This window comes from Temnothorax nylanderi, unplaced genomic scaffold (assembly GCF_030848795.1).
Source record: "Temnothorax nylanderi isolate EJ_2023f unplaced genomic scaffold, tnyl_v1.0 TNYL_tig0666_pilon, whole genome shotgun sequence".
NCBI classification, from domain to species: domain Eukaryota; kingdom Metazoa; phylum Arthropoda; class Insecta; order Hymenoptera; family Formicidae; genus Temnothorax; species Temnothorax nylanderi.
In genome coordinates, this window is record NW_027249728.1 from 19,876 (window position 1) to 30,495 (window position 10,620).

Sequence of the window (10,620 nt, forward strand, 5' to 3'; positions counted from 1 at the left end):
TTTACGCTGCCGATCTGAGCGCTGACGAAGAGTGTGGCGAGCAGAGTGTGGCGGATTGGCTTTTGAGCGCTGACGAAGAGTGTGGCGAGCTATAAAATTCATTTTCGAGGATTCGGGTTAGATGACGAAAAAGGGAGGTAGACGAACTCAAATTAAAAGGATTAGGTTCCAGATTAAAAAAGCAGTAATTTCTAATCAAGATCCTCTTCCCCTCCTCCAGCGATTACAACAACTACAAAACGCACCTCCATTTAAACCTATTCCTGTCGACTTCGACATCGATTATCCCCATTATAATCAGATAAATAAAAGTGATCCTCGGTACAAAATTTATAAACTCAGATATCTTTTCGGTCCCGAATAATAACAACAATAATAATAATAGCCTTCACACGACTTGTCCAAAACCCTGGTAAATTGCTTAAATGCATTGACCAAAAAACGGACGAACAACAACAGAACGTGACAGAACGTGACATAAATTTGGTGACAGCGGTGGGATAATAAAAGTTGTGTGAGAAAATAATACAAGTGAAGAACGAAAATCATGATGTCGCGCACGCCACATAAAGATCCAGCGGGTCAAGGAAATGAAGACGCAAATGAAATCAACGATCTGCGGCAGTCCATAGCTCATACCAAACAAGCTCTTCAACAACTACAGCAGACAGTAGTAAATCAATCGACCACATCTAATCATCCACAAAATCCAGGAATGGTAATTAACGAAGGGACAATAGGTAACTATTTACATTTTTCAATTAGAGATTCCTTAGAGGCAGTGCCAAATTATGACAAAAGAAATATTCCGTTCGTATATTTTGTCGAGGGTTGCGAGGAAGCACTCAGCATGGTCGTACCGTCACAAGAAATAAACCTGGTTCGCGCGGTGCGTAATAAGTTAAAGGGTGACGCGCATAGAACTATTCTCGGGAAAACATTTAACAGCATGCAAGAATTGGTAGAATTTTTAAGGACAAAATACGGTCCTAGAGAAATAGTTTATGAAGCCCAAGGACGATTAGCTTACTTATGCCAAAAGAAAGACGAAAAAGTAGTTACATATGCAAATCGCGTCCGAGAATTAGGGAAGCGTATACTCGATGCTCAGAAAAGAGAAACAGGATTACTAAGCCCCGAATTCCAAAATTCAATCGAGAAGCATTTAAAAATGAGTTTTTTACGCGGATTAAACAAAGAAATCATAATATCAAAAGAAGGTACGTTCGAGGAAATCGAGAGCCGCGCGATAGAAGCCGAAAAAGAATTAGAAACTATAAACATGATAAGACGCATTATGCTCGTGGAAAGCGCGCCCGCCGAAAAGAAGGCCTCGACGCGCCGTATAGAAGCCGAGACCGTCGTTTGTCAGTATTGTCATAAAAAAGAGCACACAGCAGATAAATGCTGGCAGGTCAATAAACCCCGAGGAAATAACGAAAATCGAAATGGATCCGGTTATTCGCGAAATAATGTTAACAACAATAGCAACTATAATAATAACCGTAGACAGCCATCGTTCTCGGGTGCTCAGAATTCGAATAATCAAAATTTCAACAACCAAAATTCTAACAATCAAAATTTTAACAACCAGAATTTGAATAGTCAAAATTTTAACAATCAAAGTTTCAATAATCAAAATGCAACGGTAACGTGTAGATTAATATTACAAAGAATTATTTTAATTACAAAGAATTAAAGAAGTAACAGTACAAAATAAAAATATTTAATTAAAACAAAATAAATAAATTTTTCTTGTAAAAAAACTTGGCGCTGCTTTTTTACTCCTGTCGCATTCTTCCCTAAATTATGTTTATTGTTTTTTATTCAATCAAAAATCTTAGTACTAATGTTTAAATTTTAATGTTTAAATTTCAAAGTCTAGCAGCGCCAAGTTTTTTTACAAGAAAAATTTATTTATTTTGTTTTAATTAAATATTTTTATTTCGTACTGTTACTTCTTTAATTCTTTGTAATTAAAATGATTCTTTGTAATATTAAAAATTTGTTAAAGAGAATTAAGAAGCTATTATCACTTGGGTTTAGAATAGGAAGACCCTTGAATAGGAATACGAAGATACCACTTGGGTTTTATTTCTTTAAAGTAGTTGCATAACAATTATCTTTCAAAGCAATATACATATTCTCTTTACAATTGGCGCAATTTAATTTAAAGATTTCACATCTTTTTTTGAAATACATGTCACTTGAGTTAAGTTAAGTAATATAATTTTGTAAAGAAGAAAATAAAGATTTTACATCTTTTTTTTTTAATACATGTCACTTGAGTTAAGTTAGGTAATATAATTTTGTGAAAAAGATATAAAGCTACCACTTAGGTTAGATACATGTCACTTGAGTTAAGTTAGGTAATATAATTTTGTGAAGAAGAAATTAAAGATTTTACATCTTTTTTTTTTAAATACATGTCACTTGAGTTAAGTTAGATAATATAATTTTGTGAAAAAGATATAAAGCTACCACTTAGGTTAAATTTTGAATTTACAAAATACATTGCGTGTACTTGGCACTTTTTTTTACCTTTTTTGAAAAAGGTAATTTTGTACTGATATCACCTATTTTGTAGTGTTAAGCAAGGATCTGCAAAACATTTTTATTTTTTATTTTTTAATTATTCACAAAATTAGCAATACCAACAAATACATAAAAATTAATAATATTTAAGTAAAAGTAAATTATACATTTCTCACAAAAATTGAAGGAACACTAAATTTATCTTTAAAAATGAATAAAATTTAAATTTCAAGCTTAAAACCTCTACTTCCGAAAGGTTACTATTATTCGTCCAATTTTTATTATGTCTAGACATAATTTTAATTCAGCGAATTTTTATTATGTCATGACATAATTTTAATTCTGCCGCTAGGGAATTTTTAAGTCGATTCTTATAAATCAAGCTTGAATTTGATGTCTAGGTGTCCCAGGTTGCCGATAACGAGGTCCACATAGTGCGCTCCATAGTTTTCGGTGTCCAGGTGTATTAATACCTTGAATTCGATGTCCACGTGTTCCAGGTTGCCGATGACGGATTCCAGATAGTGCGCTCCATAGTTTTCGGTGTCCAGGTGTAATAATACGTTGAATTCGATGTCTAGGTGTCTCACGTTGCCGATGACGAGGTCCACATAGTGCGCTCCGTAGTTTTCGGTGTCTACGTGTATTAATACCTCGAATTCGATATCTACGTGTCCTACATTCAGATTTAAAGTTATTAATACACCTAGACACCAAAAACTACAAAGCACACTATGTGAACCTCGTCATCGGCAACCTGGGACACGTAGACATCGAATTCGAGGTATTATTACACCTAGACACCGAAAACTACGGAGCGCGCTATCTGGACCTCGTAATCAGCAACCTGGGACACCTAGACATCAATTTCAAGGTATTAATACACGTAGACACCGAAAACTACGGAGCGCACTATGTGGATCTCGTCATCGGCAACCTGGGACACGTAGACATCGAATTCAACGTATTATTACACCTGGACACCGAAAACTATGAAGCGCACTATCTGGACCTCGTCATCGGCAACCTGGGATACCTAGACGTCGAATTCAAGCTTGATTCATAAGAATCGACTTAAAAATTCCCTAGCGGCACTTTCTGCCAAGCGTAGAGAACCTTCTTTTCCGGCAGCGGTGGTAATACGATGTAAGGATACGAAATCTCTCCAGATAAACATGAAGCAATTGACTCAATATGTATTATATATATACCTAATTTACCTAAATAGAAATCTTCCTCCTGACCGATAAGTCTATCGACCTTATTTAATTTACCTACTAGATCGATCGAAATACGCGCGCGATGTCGAAACTGGCGATACCTGCGCCGCCAGCGTCGAAAAAGTGAAAGTGGCATTTCCCCCTTATTATATATATATGTTATATTGAATTGAGAGCGTTGACGTAGAAGAATCTTAATAAAAAATTTTCACATTTGGACTTTGCGTCACAATATCTCCGCTCGTAGGGCACGTAGCGGAAAATATTATAGGAGATACCCCCCCAAAGTCGACCCCAAGCTATCGATCAAGCCTACTTAGAACTTGATCCGTTCACTCGTTATCGAGATCTCAACATCTTGGGTACTCGCAACCCGTCGCGTCGCGTAAAAGAGTCACGGTCGGTCTCGCTCCGCGTGTACTTGGCACGAGACACTACCGTGTCTCTTGATATTGCAAGAAACCCGGTCATACATTAGAAGAGTGTCGTAGACGCGCATACAATAACGGTCTCCGTCAGAACTCACAACTTCAGGGAAACAAGCGAATTCCCGCGAGGACAGGGGCAGCCCCGGGAAACACGAAGACTCGCCCCACTCGAATAATAGCAGGGGAACAAGAATCAGCTACCGAACAGTAAACATAACTCAAATAGAAGACGTTCCGTCAGTAAAATTAACAGGTCCAAATTTTACGGAAGATTTAAAATTCCTAGTAGATAGTGGATCAGGACCGAATATTATTAAAAAGAATTCCGTTACTTCCGATACCATAGTGGATAAAAATGAAATTCTAAGACTTAGTGGAATTACGACGCACCATGTGACCACCTTAGGGCTGGCACAGGTAGATATCTTAGGATGTCCAGTCAATTTTCATTTAGTCGAAAACGATTTTCCAATTCCGCAAAATGGGATTTTGGGTTCGGATTTCTTTAAACAATTTTGAGCAAAAGTCAATTATGAGCAAAATCAATTGGAATGGAATAACGTTAGTATACCTTTTGAAGAAAAAGAAGAAATCTTCACTATTCCTGCGAGAGCAATTTCGTACATGCGTGTTAATATCGCAAATCCAGAGTTGAAAGAAGGATATGTACCGCAGTTAAGCGTAACAAAAGGTGTTTACTTAGGAAACGCCTTAGTTAAAGTACAAGATGCGAAGGCATATCTGCAAGTAATAAATACTAACGATGAAGAAGAAAGGGTGTTTATCCCTACAATTAAAATATATGAGTTTGAGACGGATAAAAATCGTAATTCAGATTCGAATTCTAACTCTAATTCAAATTCTAACTCAAATTCGAATTCAAATTAAAATTCCAATTCTAATTCTAATTTTACGTCAAACTCGAACTCAAGCTTTAATTCAATTCCTAAATCCAAAAAGTCTAGAAAGTCAAGTTCGAGATCATGTTTCTACGTGAAACAAAATGATAGGAAAAATAAAATAATGCAATTGCTAAGACTAACGCATTTAAATGCTCAAGAACGATTGCATGTCGTGAAATTAATAGAAAGAAATGCGGATATTTTTCATTTACCGGGAGAAAAACTCGATCATACGAATGTTTTAAAACACCGAATTCCGACGGTGAACGAAATACCAATTCACACACGACAGTATAGATTTCCGGTAATCCATAAGGAGGAGATAAATAGGCAAGTTAATGAATTGCTAGATCAAGACATAATTAAACCGTCGAAATCTCTATACAACACGCCTGTGTGGATAGTTCCAAAAAAACCAAACTCGAAAGGAAATAAACAATGGAGAATGGTATTAGATTTTCGCGATCTAAACGATAAAACAATAGATAATGCGTAACCGCTTCCGAATATAACAGAAATATTAGATCAGTTAGACGGTGCAAAATACTTTTCGATCTTTGACCTGACTTCGGGTTTCCACCAGATACAAATGCACCCCGACGATAGTCATAAAACGGCTTTTTCAACACCATACGGACATTACGAATGGGATCGCATGCCTTTCGGTCTAAAGAATGCGCCTGCGACCTTTCAAAGACTAATGGATAGAATATTAATCGGAATACAGGGAAACGAAATTTTTGTATATCTAGACAATATAGTATTATATGCAAGCTCTCTTACAGAACACGCCATTAAATTTGAAAAAATAGCTGCGCGATTACGTGCAGCAAACTTAAAATTACAACCGGAGAAATGCGAATTTTTAAGGAAAGAAGTTACTTATTTAGGACACATAATAGGGGAAAACGGAGTTCGACCAGACCCTAAAAAGATAGAAGCAGTTCAAAATTTCCCGATACCTAAAAATGCGAAAAATGTAAAACAATTTCTCGGATTAGCCGGATATTACCGTAGATTTATACAAGGATTCTCAAAAATAGCTAAACCATTAACTAATTTGTTGAAAAAGGATATTGATTTTAACTGGGGAAACAAAGAACAAGAAAGCTTGGCTGTAGTTCCGAAAAGCCCATACCTCCGATCGTTCTGAAATTTTGTATACTATTATATTTTGATATGCTAATTATGAATATGTCAATAAAAATTGGCGCAAAGGTCATTTTCTAGGTAAAAATTTAAAAAATTATTTTTTGCATATTTTTTAATTATCTAAATAAATATACATTTTAGAACAAAAAGTTTTAAACAAAAATTGTACATCTCTTAAAAACGCAACTTTTATATTCTATATGCTGTTACTGTAAAAGCAGTATTTAACGAGAAAAATATAATGTAAGAAAAAACGAGATAACAAGAAATTATTTTGTTTTATATTATTCAGAAATACCTGAATAAACGCGTTTTATATCTGTGAGGAGTTGAATATGGGTTCATGACGCGCTTTACAAGCTCGTTTAAGTACATGCGTGGGTGCGGGGATTTTGCTCCCCTGCACCCCCCTTCCCATGCATGTGCTTTATAATTTCGCTTTACAATTCAGATGTACTTTAAGTTGTAAAGCGAGTTCCACGCTTTCAACCACGGGGGGGTGCGGGGGGAGCCGAAGGCCCCCCCTCGCGCCGCCTCGTTTGTGTGTGTGTGTGTGTGCGTGCGTGTGCGTGTGCGTGTGCGTGGCGTGTGCGTGTGCGTGTGCGTGTGCGTGTGCGTGTGCGTGTGCGTGTGCGTGTGCGTGTGCGTGTGCGTGTGCGTGTGCGTGTGCGTGTGCGTGTGCGTGTGCGTGTGCGTGTGCGTGTGCGTGTGCGTGTGCGTGTGCGTGTGCGTGTGCGTGTGCGTGTGCGTGTGCGTGTGCGTGTGCGTGTGCGTGTGCGTGTGCGTGTGCGTGCGTGTGTGTGTGTGTGTGTGTGTATGCATAACATCTACAATTTAATATAGTCAGGATAGTCAGAGGATAAATTCCACGCATTGTACTTAAACGAGACTAGAAAATGCGTGGAAAGTTAATATGAATTTTTAAATAATACTTCAATTGTGTGTGCATTTTTCTCGTTAAATACTGCTTTTACAGTAATAACGTATAGAATATAAAAGTTGCGTTTTTAAGAGATGTACAATTTTTATTTAAAACTTTTTGTTCTGAAATGTATATTTATTTAGATAATTAAAAAATATGCAAAAAATAATTTTTTTAATTTTTACCTAGAAAATGACCTTTGCGCCAATTTTCATTGACATATTCATAATTAGCATATCAAAATATAATAGTATACAAAATTTCAGAACGATCGGAGGTATGGGCTTTTCGGAACTACAGCCTAATATCATTATATATGTTCATATATGATTATATATGATTATATATAATTATATATGATCATATAGAGACAAAATTAATATATAATTGCATTATATATAATCATATAGTATATTTATATATAATTATATATAATCTTTTTTTCCCGGGGTACCAATAACCGGACATGTAGGTACCTATATTTGCATAGACACTTTTATTATTTATAAATATAACGCAAATTAAAATCGAAGATAAAAATATTTTTTCTTGTAGTTTGAAACTTTAGTTATAGTATCCAAACATTTATTTCCATAAATTTATATTTTTTTAAAGGTATCCAGACATAGGTACGTGTCCAGGCATCGGTACATTTACCTATTCTTAAGCTTCTTGCACAAAGCTACAGCTTTGTCGGCAACTTTGTCGCTGTTGCTATCGCTATCGCTATGATTGAAATTAATATTTAACATAAGATAAACATTTATTACAATAATATAAGCTAGATGAACAATAAATGAGAATTAGGGCAAAATAAAATCGAATACATTTATAAGTGTGAATGTCGGATATATGTGTAACGTGTGTGTTCTTCGCGGGTGTTACATTGGTGCGGGGGTGATCGGGCAGGATCTTTGAAGGGGAAACCTATACAACGCACATCCTGCCCGCTATTATTACAATTAGTTTTAGGATTGAAGTTACATGAATTTAACTGTACGTGTGGGATGTATATGAGTATTTGAATTAAATTAAGTCGCAATTAAAAATAAAAAAATAATGTTCGCGGGGTGAAAACAGAGAGACAAGAGTTTATGCATGGAAAATAAGGATACCGCCATTGAAATAAGGTTAAGGTTATTTAAGGTTTTAGGACGTTTGATTTAAATAAGGTTAAAGTTATTTAAGGTTTTAGGGCGTTTGATTTTACTGATTCCATAACTGATTTCATAAGCCTGTTCCGTCGATTCCGTCGATTTAATTGACGTTTAATAGGACATTATTGGAAATATAATTCATTTAATTTTAAAATAACTATTATGTTGGATTTTACTGAGGCATGAGGAAAGAGATTACTCCGAGTCCGCCGATAAATCAGCTAACCCAGAAGTAATAAGAGAAAAGAAAAGATAACTCCGAGTCCGCCGATCAGCTAACTCAGAAGTAATAGAGAAAGAAATTACTCCGAGTCCGCCGAGAAATCAGCTAACCCAGAAGTACGAAATAGTCAAAAGGAGTTAGAGGGATGGAAGGGTTAATGTATAACTGAGAGACTTCCCGAACACGAGAATGTACAAGTAAATAAAAAAAGGAACCGATATTACTACTAATTATATACTTATTATATACTTATTACTTACTTATTATATTACTACTTGCGCAGTGTTAATAATCTATAAAAATTAAATTGTATCGCCTAGGGATTTTCTTTAGTACCAACATTATCCCCTCTACTTTTATGGAAAATGTCGTGTAACCTAATTTTCCAATAAAAGAATTATTAGACTATTGAAACATGGTAAATATTTAATATGACAGTAATTGGTTGAAGCAGTTAAAAAATTAATTACAGAAAGTCACCAAAGCTGACGTGCAATAACTAATTTTTGTTTGTTTGTTAGTAAGAATAAAACAGGAATGATGAAAGTGTAAAGCACAAAAAATACATGTACGTACCATTTCTATCCTGTTCGCCAAAACGCTAACTCCCAGATAGCACAAGGACGTCCATTGTATGTTCAGTGGACATCCGCTTTTGGACATTCGGACGTCCAAACAAAGTCCAAATAAGATCCGTCGGACGTTCTATGTACGTCCCATGGACGTCCATTTTACACTACTTTGTACGTCCGCAGAATGTCCAAATATGTACGTCCCATGGACGTCCATTTGTCACAACTTTGTACGTCCGCAAAATGTCCAAAACGTACCCAATTTTGGACCTATAATGGATTGCTTTTGGACCTATTTTGGACATCTTTTTTAATTGTAAATTTTAATTAAAAGTTAGCAAACATATTATGATCGACCCAACTGAAAAATTTTATTGATCAAAAAACGCTACGTTTCGACCGCAGATTTCGGTCCTTTTCAAGCGTATAGAAACCACTCACAAATATTAGTTAATATTTGTTAGTGGTTTCTATATGCTTGAAAAGGACCGAAATCTGCGTTTTTTGATCAATAAAATTTGCCAGTTGGGTCGGTCATAATACCTTTGCTAATTGTTAATTGTTCACTGGCGATTCAAGTCCTCTGTTTTTTGTTTTTAATTAAAAGTATTTAAAAAACTTATTTAATTTTTGTTTAGTCATTTATCTGTATTTTATAAAAAATATTTTTTGCTGGAATTATATTCCTAGAAATCCTAGGCTATTACAAAAAATATTTTTCATAAAATACAGATAATAAACGACTGTAAACAAAAATCAAATAATTGTGTTTTTTATCGCTAAGTGTTGAATATACAATAATTCATAAAAAAATATGATCTTTTGATGTTAACCAATATTTTATTATTTGGATGCTACATAATAAGCTTTGATAACTATATAAACAGTCTATTATACTCGACACATCTTTGGATCGCGATTTTTCAAATGGGATAGACACATAGCTAAAAAGTAATGCCAATTTTGTAGAAAGAATGTTTTCTGGCTGACGCAAAGTAAGCAGGTTACTAATGGGAAGAGCGCTTTTAGACTTTGTATACATGTCTAATGTTGTTGAATAAAACATCCGAAAGTTTCCACAAAAATTTTCAAACACGGCACGGTGTGCTAGAAACGTGATGATCGCGGATATCACAGGTATAGCAGGCGTTAGAGAAATGCTAAGACTTTGAAAATAAGCAGTCTTATGAAGCCATCGTTCCTCCTTCTTGCGTATGGCGAGAAGTTTCTGGCCAAAATAGTTCTCCCAGGAATACATTTTAATCAACTTTATGCATTCCAAGATCTCACTCATGAGTCGTACTCGAGCGTCCGTAATATTTACCGACTTTGAACGAAAGTAGCCAGTCGCGCGAGAGATGAAGTACTGACATGGATAAGGGCCCGGACACACACTTTTTCGTAACAGTAACAATAGGATTTCGACCAATCGCGTTGCTCGATTCGGAAACGTACGGCCGTACGTTCCCGAATCGAGTAACGCGATTGGTCGAAATCCTACTGTTACTG